Source organism: Canis lupus, chromosome 31, assembly GCF_048164855.1.
Source record: "Canis lupus baileyi chromosome 31, mCanLup2.hap1, whole genome shotgun sequence".
Taxonomy (NCBI): Eukaryota; Metazoa; Chordata; class Mammalia; order Carnivora; family Canidae; genus Canis; species Canis lupus.
In genome coordinates, this window is record NC_132868.1 from 23,132,692 (window position 1) to 23,153,999 (window position 21,308).

Here is a 21,308-nt window from a genome sequence, read left to right on the forward strand (position 1 = left end):
ATTATGAATTGACAGAATTAAAATTTAGTGTCTAAGGTTACCCAAAATGGCAAATATTAGTTGTTTGTTTTGGTTTGGTTTGGTTTTGCCACCAGTCAGAACAGGAGCTTCAGTAAAGATTATATATGACTGTATTGCAAATTTCTTACTAGTTTGTTTTCAGTATTGGAAATACCTCATACACTACACATTTTAATAGCACGGGTGAAAAAAAGGCAATAGAATGGATGTATGAACTTAAAGAACGAGCTGAAAGGCCAAGTTGAAAGCAGAATGGAAAATCTAAGGTCAAGGAAAAAGATGTGGGGCTCATGTTGAATGATAAGGGAAGTATAAAATGATCCTGCTCTTTTGCTGTATCAGAAAAGATGGGACGGCAGCTCTTGGATCTAGGGAGCAGTCTTTTGAGTGACATTGACAATCAGAGGATTCCTCAGAGGAACATGACTCAAACCACTTCCTGAGAGGGAGTCTCTTGTACAAGACTCAATGGAATTACCTTTTTGATCTTCAGGTATCTGAAGGGCTGGCATGGAGGACAGATTATATTTGTGCTCTGTAGCCCCAAGGGATAAATTAGGACTAATGTCATAGTAGCTCCAGAAAAAATAATTTCACAAGGTGAAATAGCCAGTATCGTTCAAAGATGGGTGAGCAGCTCCCAGGAGTAACTGCATGAGTGAGTGAGTGAGTTAACTAGTTAGTTCTTTGTCAAAGCTATTCTCAAACAGAAATTCCACAGCCATTTGGCATAGAACCATGTAGAAAGGATCCAGCATCAGGTTCCTGCCCAAACCTGAGATTCTATTAGCCAATAATGGCCCTGTGAAAACATTGCCCGAGACAAACACTATCTGTAAAGCCTCAGCAAGATAGGCGGAAGACCAAAAATAAGGACAAAACTCATGACATAATTTTCTGTTTATGTATATTTGGCAAAGAATAATAATGACTGTCTACATAATCTAGCATAGAATTCATTGGCTGATTCGATATTGAAAGATTTTAGGTTTATTTTAAACACAGAGACTTGAATATTGCCTAAATAAATACTGGATAATTTGGCAGGTAAAGGTAGTTTCAGAAGAGAATCTTATTCGTGCCTTTTTATAAACATGCATAAGAAAAGGGAAAAAGATATTTCTAAAGGAGGTTTTAAAGGATCAGAAGCTGGGATTGAAGAAGAGGCCACAAAGCTCCATTTTACTGTGGGGTGTCATTTTTCAAATGGCTCCTAATCACATTCTCCAGCCTGTCTGGAAAGGCCAAAATATTAGTGTTCTTACAAGCAAGGCAGTTAAGTGATTACTGTCTCATGCAAATGCACCTTAGTTTCAGCTAAGATCAACACAGCCAAATTATAGTCTCCTGTTGGCCTCAGACATTTTTTTGACAAACAAAAAGACTACAGTGAGGGCACTAAGGCATGCATACAACTTCATGTACAACTTAGAGTTGATCTTAGTTGCATGCCATCCTCCTTTGAGTTTGCAACCCAGAGTTTAGAAGTTGGGCAGCTATTATTATTATTACTGTTGTTATTCCAGAAATTCCACAAATGGTATTTTAGTACTTCCTGTGTATTGGCTTCTTTAATCACTGTGGGGTTAGAAGTTAATGTGGGCAATGTCCTGGCCTCAAGGAGCTTTTAATGAAAAGTGGAAGTCCAGGAAGCCAGAGAAGAATGTTGTGCCTTGTACTACACGAGAAATGGGAGATGAAGTGGTGGTAGTGGTAGACTTCAGAGATAACTTTTAGAGGTAATTAGGTTTTAGGCAAGAAGACATGATGGCAGATTGTATCTGGCAGAAAGAGGAACATGTTTTAAAGTCTAGGAGCATGGAAGAATAGGAATGGTTAGTATCTCAGGCTGGCTGGAGGGAAAGATGGGTGGATGTAGGGGGACAGGTGTTAGAGATGAGGCCAGACAGGTGGAATGGGGCCAGATCCCGGAGGATTTTGTGCAGTAACCCAGAGAGTTGGAATTTTATCCCAAAAGTGATGAGGGACATTCCTTTTTTTTTATGGTATGTTGAAGATCAAATGAGATAATACACATGGACATGTTTTATAGGAATATGTGTATTTAGAAATCTGTTTATATTTTCTGCCAGTTCTTTTTTGTGGGAAAGATCCTTGGAACCAAGGCAATACAATCAAAAGATTGCACAAAGAGACAGGTACTAAGATGTCTGTTCTGGGGAAAGGCTTGTTGAGAGACGAAGCCATAGTAAGCTCACATTAGTGGGGCAAGAAGACACCCTAAGGCCTTCCAGGAGCTGGAGTCTGCTGTAGACTCCTTATGGAAGTGAGCATTTGTATACGTATGCAATGTGACTCCTTTAAATTTTCCTTGGGTGGAACAGATTACAGACCAAGTGAATTTACTTCCTTGGCAATTCTGGAAGAGCCTAAATGTGGCCTGGTGATTGAGATTTCAGCTCTTAGAAAAGTGAGAAGGGATAATAAAATCATTCAAGAGAAGTTGTTGTGATGGGAGAAAATACTAGACTCTAGGGTCAGATATAATGTGAACAACATTTGAATGTTGATGATCACCCCCCCCCCCCCGATAGTCTCATTCTTTTTTATTTTCTTTGATTTTATTGAAATGTAATTAGAGTTTTGACAAATATATTTACACATGTAATCACCACTCAATCAAGACAAGGAAGATGTCCATCCCCCCAGAAAGTTTCTTCATGTCACTTTCTGGACAATCCTCTTGCTTCCATCCTCAGATTTCTGTCACTGTGAATAGTTTGTTTTTGTTTTTGTTTTTTAAGTAGGCTCCACACTCAGCATGGACCCCAACGTGTGGCTGGAACTCAGGACTCTGAGATAAAAACTTGAGGTGAGATCAAGAGTCAGCCAGTCAACTGGCTAAACCACCCAGGTACCCCTCACTGTGAATAGTTTTGTCTCTTGGATTTCCTATAAATGGAATCATACAATATGTATTCTTTTTTTGTCTGGCCTCTTTCACTCAGCATATTTTGAGGAATTTACCCATGATAGTGTGTACATCAGTAATTTTTTTTTTCTTTTTCTTGTGGAGGAGTAGTCCAATTAATGGTTAGACTAAAATTTGTTGAATCATTAACATTGTTGGAGAGATGAAATGTCTCCAATTTGTGGCTTATTTTTTTCCCAGAGAAATTACATCACAATCCAGTAGATTCTATGGACCCTGGTGTCAGAAACACATACACAAAGTGTTAGTATAACTGGTTACTTGATACAATAGTTTTAAAGTTCAATTTGGCAGCACATATTCATTTTCATTATTTTCCCATGCTTTTTATTTAGCATTCTACTCTTTATTTAGGATCTTTCATAGAGAAATATTCATACACATTTTCAAAGCCATTAGTAAAAAGATATTTGTCACTTTTTTTTTTTTTTTAATTCTCTACATTTGCTCTAAAAATTTCCACCCAATCTGTGCAGGGTTTATCTTTTGCATCCTTAACTATTACTCTCTCCTGGCTGTTGAACTTTTCTTAGTTAGCCTGCATGGAAATTTAGAAAGGAGTGAATGTTTTCATGTAACCATTTCTTATCCAACACAACTAGTTATCTGTATACTCTCTGTATTCAAATGTATATTATAAGCATTTGGAAGTTTTGATTACCGCGTAGCTGCTAACACTGGCCTTTCTTTTTCATCTCTGATTCTGAGTCTGTACAGAATGCAAGAAATCACACGGGAATTTGTTAAAGTGGCTTATTTAATATGTTACTGTGTCTTGCAGTTCTCTGTGGACACTTCATTATCCAGCTGGGTTTTAGTCAAACACGTTTTGAAAGGGTTTTTTGGAGTCATTTAAAAATTTCACTCTATTAAGTGGTCACTGTAATTATTATTATTTTACAGTTAGAATTTAGTCACAGATATAGCATATATCCTCCAGAGAGAAAGGCCAGGCAATAGCAGAACACTTCATCTAAGGATGCTTTACCCATGCCTTGACATCTGTACTCTCCAGCTGTCTTCCCGAGCACACCTCATTACAACCAGAATGTCTACTAGCATTCATAAAATATAAAAGCTTTCAGATAGTTGTATAGCTCGATGATGTGGGTCAAAGTATCAAATTCTAGTAATAGGAAAAGCTCCATCTGAAATTTGCTCTTTCACTTATTAATTAATTAACTCATTCATTCATTTAAGTGTTTATGGAAATCCTATTTTTGTGCAAAGCATGATTCTAAATTCTGGGCCAATAGGGTAAAATAAGAGTAGATCATTCTTTGGTTTCTAGGAATATTTATCTAATAAGGAAAATAAAAGAGACAAATAACAAAAACAGTACCATGGGATCCTTACTATGTGCAGGCACTGTGCCAAGTATTTTACATTACATTTATTATTTAATCTCACAACAGATAGTTTTATTATCCCCATTTTATTGAAGAGGAACCTGAGGTTTAGAGATGTCAGCCAACTTGCTCAAAGTAAGACAACCACCAAGTGGCAGAGGTAGCACTTAAACCCAGGCAATTGGACCAAGGGCCTGTGTTTTTAACCTCTTCATGGAGCTGCTCTCAAAAAGAAGGTACTCTAAAGGGCAATTTGTCAGTGGGAGTCCTTCTGGAGGAATTGGAAAGGTGTGGTCAACAAACTGTATGACCTCAAGAGTAATTTGTCACTGTTTTCCACGTGTTTTGTACATATTTTCACACTTTTTAACACTTCTGCTGCTTCTTTGACTTCAGCTTGAAATGAGCTCACTCCCATATTATCCCTATCGAAACCATCTGTCCCTTGAGTTCAGGTCCCTGCGGAACTGATTTCATGAGGGCCTTTTTGAATTTTACAATTGGAATGAACTCTTTGTGTTTTTTCTGCTTCTATCTTCATCCCCTGTTCCTTCTATTTTATTTTACCCGAGATGAGAGTGGATTTTTTTTTTTACCCTCCTTATTTTCTCTGTGCCTTTCCTGAGTACAAGATGTGAGTATTAATCATCTTATGCCTAAGACAGGGTAATGGTAGTTGCTTGCTGAACAAATGAATGAATTGATTCAGTTTGTCTGGAAATAAGCATACTGTGGCCTACTAGAGTGCTCAGGTGTCCCTAAGAAGGAGCTGGGCATGGAGTGGTTATGTTTTGCTGAAACAATTAGTATCTGTGTCATTTATCTTTTGGTCGACTTCTCCATCCTGGCATGTCTGGAAGAAGAACAATTTCTTTGGGCCTAGCTTTCCTTCTCTCTTCTCAGGAAAGAGGAGCTGTGTTGGAGCGGGTTGTGTAAAGCCAGATGAGACCTGGTCATAAATACCACAGATCCATTGGTTCCTCCTTTAAGCCTGAAAGCTCAGAAATCTGCTCCAGGCCTGCTGTATAAAGGTGCCTTTCTCAATCAGCATGCTTCTATCACGTTAAAGCCCCTGGGAATCTTCCTAGTTCTGTGCTCTCTGCCGGGGAGACTCGGAGATCCTGGGAGCTGCAACGTGCAAGATTCATGCAGCCTTCTCACTCCCCAAGCCTCATCATTTCTCCTCCAAATGTTCACACAGGTTCTGAGATTGATTTGTCCAAGATCACAGAGCTACTTATTTGGACTTTTTAAAACTATTATCCCCAAAGCACATGGAGCTAAAGTGATGTTACCAGGCATCGACAATAATTTTATAATTTGAATCATAACCAATTTCTTCTTTCTCTCATTCAAGAGATTTGAGAAAATATATCTAAACTTCTGAAAACACAGATGCTGTAAAAAAAAAAAAAAAAAAAAAGAGGGAGGGTAATTTTTATGAACCAAGGGGTTAAGACAATAAAAGAAGGCACAGTTTCTGGTTTCCCTATCACCTCAAGCCCCGTTGGATCAGGCTGTCTTCCATCCCAGCTAGAGTATCAGGTTAACTCCAAGCTGCTGGGAAAGCTGTATCTATTTCAAGGTCACAGCCCTGGCTGTGCCTTTTTTTTTCTTTTTTTTTCTTTCTTTCTTTCTTCTTCTTCTTTTTTTTTTTTAAATCTGGACTCTTGGGCCAGGGAGTGGGGGGTCCAGGAGGATAGGGAGACAGAGGTAGAAGAGAAGTGGGGGTTATTTCAGGCCTTGCTTCTCTAAGCCTTCAATGTCTGAGCTCCAGGACAGACCTTTCCTGTTGTGAAACACTGGGCCAGTTGTTGCGGTCTGAAGATAAACAACATTCCAGTAGTTCCCCTGGAGGCTACCCGAGGCCTTGTGCTTTTCAACATTTCCCTGGCCCTCTGATGATCCAGAAGCCAGGGATCACTGTAGTACCTGCTGCGGCACACACAGCAAAAGTTTTGTGGTCTCTGTGCTCTCAAACAGGGTTATGGCAAAAAGGTCTGCTTGGTGGTTAAATTGTGAAACAGCAGTACCTTTGGTGTTGCTTTGGACGCCCAAGCTATGATGAATGAAGGTTGATGAGAACAGGGGCTCTTTGCCCTGATGTGCAAGGTTTCTGTCTTTATTAAAGTTTGAGGCTGAACTAGGATTCACTGGGGTTATGCAAGGGCAGGTTTGGAAACCAGATGCAAGCTGTTAACAAAATCATCTTGGGCTTATCATGAAAGGGTTAGACCTGAGGTCACTATACCCAATAACACAAGCATTTCAAATGAATTTCTCATAAGTTTTTGGTTCTTATATAGGTAGGCGTGGCTTGAAAGGGCATAAAACCACAACAAATGAAAGAATAGCCTGGTCTTGCCTTACACACTGTGACTGAGGGCTTGAGTGATGATTCACAGACTGTGAATGCCAGCCCTGGTCCCTGGCTTAGGTCTACCTGCAAACACCATCAGTGCCAAAGAGTTCACGACAAGACACTCTTTCCCTTCTGGATCACTTTCTACCATTTATCAATTGCACTCCTACCCATTGTTATAATCATTCCCCATAGTCTCCTATAAGGCATAATAAAGGGTGTTATCAACCTCATTTTAGTGATAAGAAACTGAGACTCAGAGAGAAGAAATGCCTTTCCCAAAATGCCTTTCCCAAAATCTTATAGCTGTCACCCTTGTATAAGTAAAACAATTAAAATTTTTGTTGGTGTTAGGTATTGTTTTACCTTTCGTGTGTATCTATGTGTAATTGCTGATTGAGTAGATTTAAGATGTCTGTGGCAGGGAGAAATATCAAGTGGTCCCAGTGATTCCTGCATCCACTATTCTTTACAAAAAGAAAAAAATATATATATATATATTTGCTGTGGCAACAAATTTACTATCTGCGTCTGGTCTGGGTGTTACAGTATAGGCTACTTGAATAAATATTTCCATGAAAACATTGAATATGATATTTTCAGTAAAAACATTTAAAAATCATAAGTTAATAGGTGAATGAAAGGAAAAATGACTCTCTTTAATCATTAGCAGATAAATAAAATATTATAATCTGCACCTTCTTAATAAAACGTGGTACCTAGCACACCCAATTGTTGAAACAATAATACAGTAGAAACAATTTACAGGTAACTAAAAGAATAAGCAATAACAATAATAACAAAAAGATTTATGCAATGAAATTAAATAGTCATGTTATTCTTAAGACATAAAAACGATTAAGAGCAATATCAACAATAGGATGGAAGACTCACATTATGTGGAGCAAGGATCAGGAAGGAAGTTAAAAAGATAAATATAGTAAAGATGCCTCACATGTACATGAGCCATATTTTAAAAATTGCTTAATAAAAATGATTCATTTTAATCTTGTGATATAGTGGAGGAGGCAAGGTAAAGATTATTATTTCCATTTTATAGGCATGGAAACTAAGAGCTTGAAATGTTAAAAGTGGTGCCTGAGCTCTACCAACAAAAGAGAAGAGGTTGATAATCAGCTCTTGCATTTGGAGCTTTTTATTAGTGTTTATGCATTTACAGCTTAGCATTTTATGACAGTATTCGTGTCAAAATGTGTGTGTTTGCTTACAAATATGTATAATATAGAGTTTTGACAGCCAATAAGTATGGGTATATGCAAAAAAGAAAAAAACTGATGAACTCCAGGTACTTTAAAGTAGCAGTGAGTGATTGCAAAATAATTTTGCTTTCCATTAAAAAATCAATGAAAACTTTCCAAATAATCAGCATTTGAATAATTTAAGACCTGAGTTCATATAAACACTTTTTTCTCCTTTACTTAAAATATGTTGTGTTTGTTTTGTTTTTAGGAATAAGAAGTCCAGCATCTATAACATTTGCCTATAAAAAGGGGACATTTAAAAAATTCAATGTCAGTTAAGGATTAAATTTAATATAGTTATTTGCATCCTGTCTTTGAAATGTACTTTAACGTGTGATGCGGACTCATCAGACCACCAGGCGTCCTTTGCCAGAAAGTGTGATGACCACGCATTCAGCAGAGATGGATAGAAGGTTGGCACTGGGTGGTGGGGAGCCAACAAGGATGGCAGCGTCACTCTGTAACTGAAGAGGTTGTGATAAGGGAGAAGCAGAGGAGTCCTGAATGCCTCCTTGAAACTGACTGCCCGAGGCCAGTGGAACAGCAGACATCAGAGCTTAAAGATTCCCTGGTCATTTATGGATAGAAAAATGAGAAGCCAATGCAGGTTATCAGGAAGACCAGCCATCTTCTGTGATTTTCTTTCTTGTTTCCTCCTTATATTTAGAGGAGTGGGTAGGAGACTATGGTCTCACTGCCTGTGCGAATCCCCATGGGACTTAGTGGGGAGAGGAGAGAGCATTGAGTATTAAACTACCATGACTTCAGCAAAATACCACGTCCCTTTTCTATCTTCCCCAGGGAACAGGGTGGGGGGGTAGCTCCCTGTGCAGTGACTCCGACTGAGGCTTGACCATGACTCATCTCCATGATCCCTACTTGGTTAGCCTGGCCTGCCAGTGTGGTGTAAGGGAAAATGCAGTGTCCCAGGGCTTAAGATTTCTCTTTCTGCACTTTCCACCTAAAACCCAAGACCAGATCCTTAGCGTCCCATGGCCTCAGTGTTTTAATAAGTGCACAGGATTTAATGATTCCTCCCATGACATCTTCCCACATTTTTACTGGAATTAAATAAGATGGAGGTATTAAGATTTTATAAACCCCAAAGGACAGAATAAGTATTAACTATCACCATCTGTTCTCAAGGGAAGTACAAAATAGGGGTGAGAAGTTCAGGATCTACAATTAAACAGAGTTTGTTCAAATGCTGCTTTTGCCACTTATAAGCTGTTTGAATTTGGCTGTGTTGTGTAATTTTGCTAAATCTCAGGTTCCCCAATCTGAAATGGCAATGATTAACAGTCCCTACCTCCCTTTAATGGATGACTTTGAAGGTTAAGTTAAGCAAAGTCACAGTGGTTGACACATAGTAAGCAATTGACACATTTTTTCTATTGCCGTTATTCTGTGTCTCCAAACTGTGGCTTCTGTGACCCCTGATTTTGGGAGAGCAGAGCCTTTCTAGAGGTCCACACCCAGAATCCCTGCCACAGCAGTGATTGCTTGGGTGCTCCTTTTTATTATTATTATTCATAAGAGATACAGAGAGAGAGGCAGAGACATAGGCAGAGGGAGAAGCAGGCTCTCCATGGGGAGCCCAATGTGGGACTCGATCCCGGGACTCTAGGATCAGGACCTGAGTCAAAGGCAGTGCTCAACTGCTGACCCACGCAGGTGTCCTGCCTGGGTGCTCTTTTGAGCTGATCCTTAATTATTCTCAGAGACTTTGTTATTCCCAAGTTTTTGTTGTTGTTGTTGTTGTTGTTGTTTTGTTATTCCCAAGTTTTAAAATGCAGTTATTTTTGTAGTGGGCCATAGCAGTGGGAAATTAAAACTTTTTTTTTTTCTTTTCAAAATTTTCTCACTTCTGTATTGCCTCTAATTTTTCTGGAAGGGTAATAGGCCTTTGGAAGTGAACAAGTTGAAGGGTGGGTCATATCAGGAAAGGGAACAAAACAGATTGGAAAGACCCCAGGACAGAGTCTAGTCCCCTGGGTCTGCTTCTAAGTCATCGTTTGACCTGTCACCCTGGTTTTCTCTTCTGAGAATTCTGGTTTCCCATCAGTCAACTGAGAAGGAGAAGCCTAGACTTTTTCAATGAAGTAAAATAGTCACGGTAAAGCATGTAACATAGTTTCTGGCACAAGGTTAGGACTAAGTAGTCTTTCTCTCCCACCTTCTTTTTAAAGGAATTTCTAGTTATACTATTCTATAATTTTAGAATTGCATCTTTTGGCACCCTGGTTATGCTGAGGTATTTAACACAAGGACAGAGTCTAGTGGAAAAGGTTAGGAAACCATTTTCTGGGCTTATAAACTCTTTTCTCATCTAAGATAGCTTCTTCGATAATAAGGTGAGGCCATAGCACTGTTGGGCACAAAGTAGTATGTACAGAAAATGAGTCATTTTTCCCCAAGGGGTGACTGATATCTTGGTGCCATGCCATACATTGAACCACCAGAGTCCAATGAAACCAATGTTTATTAAAGGAGGATGGACCATCCTGAGCCAAACCCTGAAGACCACACAGAGAACTGAACTTAGAACCTTCACCTAATTAATTGCTCTAATTGGCTCTACTAGCCAGCCAACTCTACTACAAAGATATTATCTGTTAGAGCTGAAAAAAGACCTTAAGTACCCTCTCTAATCAAGCTTCTCATTTTATAGAAGGAGAAAGTCAAGATGAATCAGGGGTCAGACTAGTAGAAAAAGTAGCCTAAAGAGCTAGAGCTCCTGATTCCTAGCCACTATATCAATAACACCTAAAAATGATGTCAAGGGATAGAGAATACATTTTTCTTCATGTTAAACTGAACTTCCTTCAGCCAAATTTTCTGACTCTAGACACTGATATGCTCAAGTTCAATAAATTAATGGGAAATGTTTTGTGTTTTGTAAATGAAAGAACTGCTGAAGGCTATTTAAAATGGCCTTGGAACTGAGGTTGTTGTGCATGTACGGGGCCAACCTCTGGTGGGAGGTGTGCATTGGACACCATTTACTAAGTGAAATCTCCATGCATGGATTTCAGGTTTTAGTCCTAAAGGTTTAGTTGGTCTGTTGCCCTAGGTTCTGGAGGTACAAGGTGTACAGTCTTATTCCTCTGTCGCTTCTATGGAGAGACTTGCACTTGCTAATGTCAGAACATGGGTCCTGCAGACCCAGGTAGACCAAGGTGCAGAGTCCTATTGACTGGGGGTGATGGGTTTATGGAGGAGCCTGAGAAAGCTGAGCAGTATCATGCAAAGAGAATAAGCGTTCTCAATCTTGAGCATGCTTCAGAATCACCTGGACGGTTTGTTAAAACACAAATTGAGGCCCTATCCCCAGTGTTTCTGATTCAATAGGTTTCAGAGGGCCCAGGAAATTTACTTTTCTATCAATTTCTTTAGTGATGCTGATGCTACTGGTCTGGGGACCACACTCTGAGATCCTCTGGCATACAGTGTAATGTGTTGATGCATACAGCTGATATCCAGCAACACACAGCTGATATCCAGTATTTGAATGGAATATAAAGAATCCAGGAGGCTTTCTCTGTAATGGGCTCCCTGGGCAAGGACTTCAGCTTTTTCCCTTGGGTCAACTTGGGTCTTTAATGATCTGGCTAGCATTCAGGAAGGCATTTGATATTCTGGTTTTAATGTAAACACTTCCCACCTGTCCCAAGTATGTGCATCCCTTTCCAAGTGCTGCAACATTTCTGACATTGACGGAACCCTAATCTTCTCTCTCCTCCCTTCTCTCTCTCTCTCCCTCTCTCCTGGCCAGCATCTGTTCTTTTCACAGCTGTGCTGTTTCATTCTGTCTGCCCCCTTCTCTTCTTGTCCTCAAGCTCTCACTACCCCTCCCCCCCCCATTAGGATCAAAATACTCTGTTTTTATTTATTTACTCCACAGCTGTCAGTGTTGTGTCTGGGTCACTGCAGTGCAACTTGCAGGGAAATGCGATCCACAGAGAGTTCTTAAAACTGCAGATACTTGTAGTAACCAATGTACACACACTGCATAACACAGGCCCCTTCCTTGTCCCTGGGTTGGTCTGCAAATGGCTGGCTTAGGGTTGTGTGTCAGGGTGACCCCAAGAGGAATGAGCCTAATGGTCCTTGGAATTTACACCAGGCCATTTAAAGGTATTGAACAATTCTGACTATTTCAAACTTTAGCACTAGAAAAGGAGACAGAATTGTTCAGTGGAAAGAACTCTAAATTAGGAGTCGAGAAACTAAAGTTCTAATTTCAGCTCTGCCTCTAATAAGCTGAGTGACCTTGAACAATGCCCTTTCTCTCTATCTTCTCTCTCATCCTTACATTGAAAAATAGTGGACTTAATCATTTCCAAAGTTCTGTCCTCAGTGGCTCTAAGTTATAAAAATGTGAAGACTCCATTGAGCATTTGATTCGAACATGGTGGTTCCACATACTGAACATTGTGATCCCAGGCTGGGTTCTAGGATCTTCCAGGCATTTGCCAGGATAACTGCAAAACTAGAAAGGGTAGGATTTTGAGGCAGAGATGAGGACAGTGAAAGCAATAGAAGTTAACAAATCAACCAATGAGGATTTATTCAGCAAGTAACATGTCTCAAGGAGATGAGAGAGAGGCAATCTAATAGAGAGGCACTAGTTCCACTAGTGGTAGAAGAGGCACTAAATTGGAACAGATATGGGAAAGGAAATCAATGTGAGAGAAAGATCAGTGTGATGAAAATGAAAGTGACCAGACTCTGTGAGTCTTTGCTATCTTCTATCCTTCACATCCATGTTCTGGACTAAACCATCTTGAAGGATAAATAGTATAGTCATTCAGAAAGCACACTTAATAATTCACTTTATAGAGCCAATTACAATTACAGTACACAATCACACCCCCTCTTTCATTTAATTAATATGATAATCCTATGAGGTAGCCACATAATCACTGTTACTGTCATTCTTCGTATTCAAGATCTGGGCTCAGAGATGGTGGTGGACTTTGCTGAATTCACACAGACAGTAAGTGTAGTAATGTCACCAAAACACATAATTTAATTTTCATTCATTAATTTAAAAACATTTATTATGTCTTAGAATCAGGACTTCCTGGGTATGTGAAGATGGATAAGATGTTTTCTGTACTCAAAGGCAATCAAAGGCAAGCGTAGTGGATGAAGTCAAGTGTGTCAATGAGAGGGTGCAGTGATGAGTTACAGGTGCTGTGATAAAAGACTCAGAGTAGGTGCACAGGGTTGGAGCCTTCAGGAAAGGAAGTCAAACGTCTATTAATCTCTAGGTTACAAAAGTTTCCTGCCTGACAGATATTTTGACTGAATATTATTGTAATTCTGTTTCTTAATATCAAACTCAGTATGTAGAGTGCATATTAATAAGAATTTATGTAGAACAAATACCGTCCAGAAATATTGACTGTGATGCTTATTTCTGTAAAACAAACATCGTTTATCATGTCTCACCATTTATAAATCAAACATATTTCCACGGTGATAAACAGCTCAAAATACGATTTTGAAAAGAATTTGCTGAGGGAAGAATCGGGAAGTAGATTGCTCAAGATATTCTGTGCAATATTAAGATACTCGTCTACAGCAAGCAGGTCCCCTTTCCTTCATGAGACTTTGACTACATTGCAGAAACTTTTCAATTTAAGGATTTCCCCAACATTTTCATCATCCTCCCACTTTTATTTCTTACCCTTCAATTTATGTTTTCCATGTTGGTAAAATTCCCAGCCTAAAATTTTTACTGTGAATAGAAGCCATTTCAATAGGGGAGTTACTTCTTTTTTATATTATTTTTCAAGTCTTTGACTTTTTCAGCACTAAATGCATATATCTATTATTCTAGAACATTAGGGCATAACCTCACAAAGGTTATATAGAGTATAGTTGTTTGTAAAATAAATCAATACGCCTGGTTAACATTTCCTTGTTAATTTCTTCCAATGAAAGACATGCTCTGAACTTTATATGATGAAAGAATCTTTCACTGACATATGTGCAAAATTCCTTTAATAAGTACTTATTGAGCAAGAACACCTATGCTGGGTAAACTAGTAGAGCTCAAAGAGGGGCCTTAGGAATGACTTAATTAAATCCTTTCATTTTGCAGAAGTCCGGTAATTACTGCAGCTCACCCAACAATTCAGAGGCAGAGATGGTACTAAAATATTATACTGTTGATTTCCATCCTCAGATGCTATTTTCCTGTAAGGTCAAGGCACTTTCCAGTAGGTTTTTTTCCCCAACCCCAACAAGTTCACCACACATTTAATTTAGTCATAGGTTCTTCAGAGGCTTCTCATTCACCAGATGCTGTACCAAATCTTGCTGAAGCTATCTGGTAGCAATGAGACTTGGAAACTTCAATCAGATATTTGCAGAGATTCTGAGCAATTAATCGACAGGAGTGTTCTATAGTGCAGAGACTCCTGGTGTGTGGGTCACTAAACAATTCTAATAATTTGCTGGGAGCCCTTAAGCAAGTCCCTTAATTTCTGTAGGTCCTCATTTTATCTTTAAAATGATACTTGTTTGAAAATCTCATTTTTCTCCCCCTGACATTCTGAATCTATAACTAAGATGTGGCTTTTGTATAGATACTAGGGTGATAATGACAAGATCCCATTATCTTATCAAAATCCTATTTTGTGTCACATGTATTTTGACGGGTTTCTCACTTTGCAGTTATTTAAGTACTTTATACTGAATTTTTGTCTTATTTAATTTTTAACATGTATATATTTTCATCAATACGTGGTGGTTTGGGGTTTTGTTCACCAAATCGTGACTGTCCTGTAGAGGAAAATGGCTGTAGAAATGTAATCTCTTTCATGGGAAGCCAATCTATTTAAATATAACTGTGAATAGACTATTGTTAACACCTCTCTGGTTTTGTTTATGAAATTGACAGAATTTTAGTCTTGGTTGGAAACAGCTCAGCGCACAGAGGCATGTGGCTGCTCCTCTACCATTGGAGAGCAGACTAAAAATTCTTAAGTGGCCTGAAGTTGGAATGGATTGCTTCGTGAATTCTTTCCATATCCAATTCTCATGATTCTGCAATAACTCTACTTCCTGAACACAAAAATAGGCCGTTAGCAGAGCAGTGGAATGGTGACTCCCTTCTACCAGAGGAAGGAAGGTTCTCTGTGAGGAGAGTAACCCTCAAAGTTGGACAGGTCCAGTTCCCAACCAGATTCACCTTCTTTCAACTTAAACACCACCTCTAATTTTTTTGTTTTTTGAAAACCACCTAAGTTTTGAGGGGCAGATATGATTGAACACACTGAGATATAGTGGACACATTCTTGGAAGTGAAAGATACTCTAAAAATACAAATAGCATTGACCTGGCATCAATAGGCTCTCACTCCATCTCTTCCTTCCCCTCCCCCACCTCTGTAGCCAACTTCAGTAAAAGTACCATCCAAATATAAAGTAGATGGGTCATGTCCCATTCCATGGGGTCTTGAAATGTCTGTACTTAAAACAGGATAAAGCTAAAGCTGCGTTTGAAGTGTCCTAAAGTAGGGCACCGAGAGCAGCTGCTCTTATTTCCAGCTGGATCCCTCAGGCTGGCAGTGGAGAAGGGCAAGACAAGAGTTACCTTGACAAATTCTCATTTCCAGGCATTTGGAGATTCAGCTGCATAGACTGCCAAAGGCCAATAACTGACAAGTTTAAAGCAAAACAAAACAATATAGAGAACAAGAATCAGAACAAGAGTAAAATTTATTCTAATGTGATCCCTTTTTTAAAGGAAATAATCCATTTATAAGTATGAATGATACACATAGTATAATCTGTAATATTCAAAATAACAAAACCTTATATCATTTTGTAGCTCATTTAACTGCTACTTCTGATTTTTGTAGTTGTTCTTACTCAGGATGAGAGACAGGTATTCAAAACTTTTCAGGTAGCTTTTGATGACTACATTCAGAAATTCAATGTCTATATAGAGGTTTAATCTATAGTACCAGGCTTAGAGTAAAGGGGAATGGCTTACCAGTTGGAGAAAATTTATTATTTGCTTTACTGTTACTACCTACCATTTATTGATATTTTACCTTATATCAGGTGATATATTAAATTCTTTTCTTATTTTATTTCCCTTTTATTTCAATCTTATGAAATAAAACATGATTAGTGTTATAAATGTGGGAAGCAAAGCTCAGAGAAATTAAAATACCCAAGTTCACCATCTAGATAATGGTAGATCAAGGATCCAAACTCAATCCAACTATACTGCAAGCCTGTCTTTAAAAAATGCTGCATTGCATGCAGGGAAAAAAAATTTGAAATTGTGACTGATGTTATTTTTCCTCAACCCTAGTACTTCCTGTAACACCATGATGCTGCCTGACCAAACTAGGTAAATCTAAAAATTGAAGTGTATTAACTGGGAAAGAGATAACAGAGCAGAATAAGAGAGGGGGAAAAAAGCTATCATTTTGGATTTTGAGCTTTAAAAGAATAGCCCTTGGAGAAAAGCAAAGACTACCTGATTTTAGACTAACCCCATTTCTTTTTCCTTCTGGCACACAACAAATTGTTAAATCCCACCCTTCTATCAGTTAAGAGTGGCTATAGGATTTGAGTGGATATGGTGTGCAGCATATCCAGGCTCTGTGCATTAAAAAAATTTAACCACCCCCACCAGGGATAAACCATGCTCTTTTCCCTCTCCACTGGCTGGCTGGCTGGCTGGAATGAGAGACCCGCTTGGCAAACTCAAAAGGCAAATGGTGTGGAGACCTGGTGGAGGCACAAGAGATCCTAGGTCCTTGTATCATTATATGTTCAGAAGTTCAACAACACCTGTTTAAGCTTTACTTGAAGCAATGAGTTTATCCTGTATTGAAACACACCAGTCTGGGCTTATGCGTCATACATAAATACAGGTGGCAATGGCAAGGAGGTTGAAGATTAAGGAGGATGTCTGATGAACGTGTGTATGTGGGAGGTGGGCGTGGGGATAATCTCCCAACTAGAGTACAGATGAGGATTTCTTGAAAATATACAAGATAGGGAGCCAAACCTCATAAGAGACGCTGAGCTCTAGGAAATAGACTGAGGATGGTTGGAGTGGAGGTGGTGGGGGACAGGATAACTGGGTAATGGGCATTCAGGAGGGCATGCGATGTAATGAGCACAGGGTGTTATATGTAATTAATGAATCACTGAACTCTACCTCTGAAACTAATAAAAAAGAAAAGAAAAATACAGGATGAATGGCTCTCTTTAAGGAAAGACTTTCGGGTTTGTTTGTTGTTGTTGTTTTGTTTTTGGTAGAGGGAGGTACAGAGATTTATGGAGCCGTTATCTGTAGATAAAAATGCATTTACAAGACATAGTAATCAATGGCAATGCAGTGTTCATGTTTAGATCCCAATTCAACTGTTTAAAAAACAAAATATTTCTTAGATTCCTAAGTGCAAAATATATGAATACTAAATAGATATTTGATATTAAAAATTATTATTGGTGTTCTGTAATAACAGTATTATGGTTTTCTTTTTGAAATAATCCTATCATCAAGAAATTACCTAAATGTTTACAAATGGATTGGTATGATGTCTGGGATTTTTTTCAGAATACTACTGGTGGGAATGAGTGGGAATATAAATGAAACAAGATCGGCTTTGAGTACTTGACTGTGGTAGTTGGCTGACAGGTACATGTGGTTCATTATATTTTCTTTGCTTTTGCAAATATTTGAAATTTTCTTTAACTAGAAAGTTGGAAAAAGAAAATATTTCTTTTCTTCTTGAGTCACAAAGCAATGATTATATAGATATTACGAGACCTGAAAGAGTTACTCTGTTGCTCTCGCTGCCCCAGACTGAAACTCTAAGGAGGACAGTTGAATCCTCACACGAATTCTTGGGATTGGAGAGTAGAGACACCTGTGCTGTGCTTTGCTTTCCAGGAAATCCTGGGCAAGAAACAAAACCCAACGCCGCAAGAACTGCATGGTGTATTGTCATGAGCATGCTACGAAGGCGTGCACATGAACTGTGTCTTTCCACATGTCAGCTTTCTTCACTCATAAAGCAAGGCAAACATAATGATAGAGCAGGTTCAAAATTCCAAACTCAATGACATTTCACCCCGTGTTTAACTTGGCTTCTTACACGTCACAGAAAAGAAAGCACAAGACAGGTCACACAACAAACAAAACAGAACAGGAAGTAGGAAGATAACAAACCAAATGCAAAGTCAGTCTGTGGGCACGCAGTTGAGATGAGGCCTCAGTCAGGTCTGGGTCAGCTCCCTGTGCTTATTGCTTATTATGTGCAGGCAGTGGAGGATCTCTGTCCTCCGAGATCAATGGGTCAGAGCCTTTGGTGACAGCTGCTTTTTTGAAGTGGTCAGACATCATAGAGGGGTCAGTGTATGAAGAGTCTGACAGTTTGCTGCAAAAATCCTCCCTTTTTAAGGGGATTTAGTCAGTCTTGGGCCTTTGTAGACCTCCTCTGCTTCTGCTGGTTATCAGTTTTGGATGTGTCATTAGTCAGTGCTCATCTCAGTGATATCTGGTCTTGGCTGCAATGTCCCTAGCTGTCTGTGTCACTGCTTGACACGGGCTATTGCTTAACAAGACTGACTCCATCTTCTACTCCCCAGACATGCACATAGGGCCTTGGCCTCACTAAATTTTCTATGGCTCCATGTGCCCCATGAAGAGCTGGGGGCAATGTCACACACATAGAGAATCAGACCTCATACCTATGAGAATGAGAGATGAGAGATGTGACCGTGTGAACCTGGGACCATGAGTCAAACTTGTGTCAGTGGATGGTTAGATGGTGGTATAGGACCATATGCCTCCTGCTTTTGTAGCATCAACGGGCTCCTTTGGGGCTTACATGAAATCCTCAGAAGAGGAGAGGAACACTAAAGTGACCAAGATTATGTTTCCACCACCTGGTAGAATGGGAGTTCAACATATACAATAGGTTGAATTATATAAAAATAAAGAAAATTAAAAGTCTTTCCCACCTGCATGTTTGAACTACAATTCATATATACTACAATTATAGTGCCTTTCAAAAACCCAGTGATTACTTCCACCACATTTAAGTATCCCAGATGAAGCTCTAAACACATCCTTGTTTCTTTGTTTTTCCTCTTCATTAACTTCATCTCAGCCGTTTAAGTCAGTTAAATATTTTAATTCTTAGTTCCTATGGAAAAAGCTCTTCCTGGTTGATGACAGCTCAGGGCTAGAGCCTGCCTGTGTTCTTCTAGTAACTCTTTGTGTGATGGGAGAAAATAATTTACCTCTTTGGACCTGAGTTTTTTCTTCGTGAAAGGAGACTTCAATTCTAAATCTGCATTCAAACCTCTTTAAAAATGGGATTCTGTTGTTGTTTTTGGTATTGTTGTTTGTCTTCAGGTTGCCAAAAATGCCAGGGAATGTCAGACTGTACTGTGGAGATCCATTAGTTGACCCTATATGACAAGATTTTGTGGATCACAGTCTAAGAATTTCTCAAGTTGGATTAGGGGGTTGGGATAGAAGGAATCACAATTGTATGTGCATAGTATCAGTGGAGAAATCACAAAATGATAAATTCTAAATATCATAAGGGATCTTAGAAATGTACTCTTCTGTGACTTTGAGGCAAAATAATAGCGGTAAAGCCAGGCTTTGAATCCAAGTGGTGTTGTTATTGTTGTTGTTGTGTGTGTGTTGTTTTGGTTATCTTCTCACTCTTCCTTCTGGCCTCAAATATAAAGCTGTACATTTCAACACATCTATTTTGTTTTTCAATTCCAGAGCACTGTGAAAGCTTTAAGTACAGATTATGTGCATCTCTGTCAGGGGGCTCCCCTGACATTTGGGAAAGCAAGAGGGCACCTCTGTTAAATTCTAATACCAGGGAATGCAGTTCCAGTGGGCTTTGATGGCCATTTTCTTAGAGATCTTAAAAGGTCATTTTGTATGTAAAACTGAAAAACAGCACAGTTCCAGGAAAAGAACGGTGTTTAAGCTGGGCCTTAAAATTTGGGTAGAATTTTGGAAAATTTGGGGTGGGAAGAATGGGCAAAGGTATTTCAGAGAGGAAAAAAAAATCATGAATAAAATCTGAAATGTAGAGTACCTGAGGAGAATCTCCAGCATACTGATATACCCAGAATCATGGAAAGGCTAGAAATGAGACTTGGGGTTTGGACTTTTCCATGGAGGAGGGAGACCTTGAGTTATCAGCAAAGTGGTCCAATGAAACAGGTAATGATGAGAGCTCTGGGACACAGAGTGTCTTAAAATCAACTTTGGAGTTTTAAAGAGTCTTCAGGTTGACAAGGTTAATTAGATTCCTATTGAGAAAGCTATGTTTGCATTTCTCAGTGTAGCACACACAAGCATGGGGAGTTATAAGGAGGAGCTCTTTCTAAGTCTCTAAAGAGGTAAATGAAATTGGAATGAGCTTCACTGGGAACATAACATCTAAAATTTGAATTCAACTAGGGACCAAATTAGTACCAGGAAGAGGCTGGCCACAAGCCAGAACTCAGGAGTACAATGGTAAATTAAGTTAAAATGGTTTAAATAGTTTTAAATAAAACCATTTGCCCATAAGAGCTTCGGGGCTGTGTAAGGGCTGAAATAATTCACAAGCATGCATTTGCACAGTGACAGGAGCAGCTGACGTTGCCTACTCTGGATTTTCTCCCGAGGGCCTATTTTAACAGTCTCTTTCACAGCACGTAAGGGTTAGCTTTTCATAATGAAAACCAATAATCCACTCTAAAAAATGACAATAATTTTGCCAGGTTTTAGAGTTCTTGTCAGTTCCCATCTGCATTGCCTCTGCCTTTGTATCTGGATGGTTCTTACGAATAACTATTGTCCCAGGGAATCATTTATGCCAAAGAAATGGAAAAAGAAATGAAATTTGTATGCTTTCCTATGATAGCAGCTGATCTTGTAAAAATTCCTTCCATATGCAGTTACTTGAAATACTGTGGAGGTCTTCAAGAGCTCTGGCTCTGAAGCTTAATACCTAGATTTTAATTCCACTTCTACTACTTTCTAGCTCTAAGACCTTGGCAAATGTTCAGCTACTCTGTGCTTTCATCCCTTCATCTGTAATATGGAGATAGCAATAGCTATCTCATAGAGTTGTTTGGCAGCTTAAGCAAATTATCATATGTAGAGAATTTAGAAAAGTCCCTGGCAGACAGTAAGCATCATAAAAAGTGTTAGATAAAATATTAATAGTTATTCTTCATTAATGTATTTATTTTCATTAATCACTGTTCTTGCTCTGCCCCTCATACTCCACCTACCCTGGGCACAGGCATGTTCCCCTATCTTCGCTTCTGCTCAAATAGTTTATTCTAATGAAA

At 39.0% G+C, this 21,308-nt stretch overlaps 1 long non-coding RNA gene across 1 annotated transcript in view; it reads right to left on the bottom strand.

Moving 5' to 3' along the window:
• Positions 1-2,637: 2,637 nt before the first annotated feature.
• The window catches only part of LOC140622192 (uncharacterized), a 30,069-nt gene continuing 11,398 nt past the window's right edge, over positions 2,638-21,308 (bottom strand). Inside the window, exons 2-3 of the long non-coding RNA XR_012021936.1 lie at positions 15,556-15,619; positions 2,638-3,190 (exon numbers count right to left, since the gene is read on the bottom strand). This is a non-coding gene — a long non-coding RNA (uncharacterized lncRNA). The remainder of the gene's footprint in view (positions 3,191-15,555; positions 15,620-21,308) is intronic.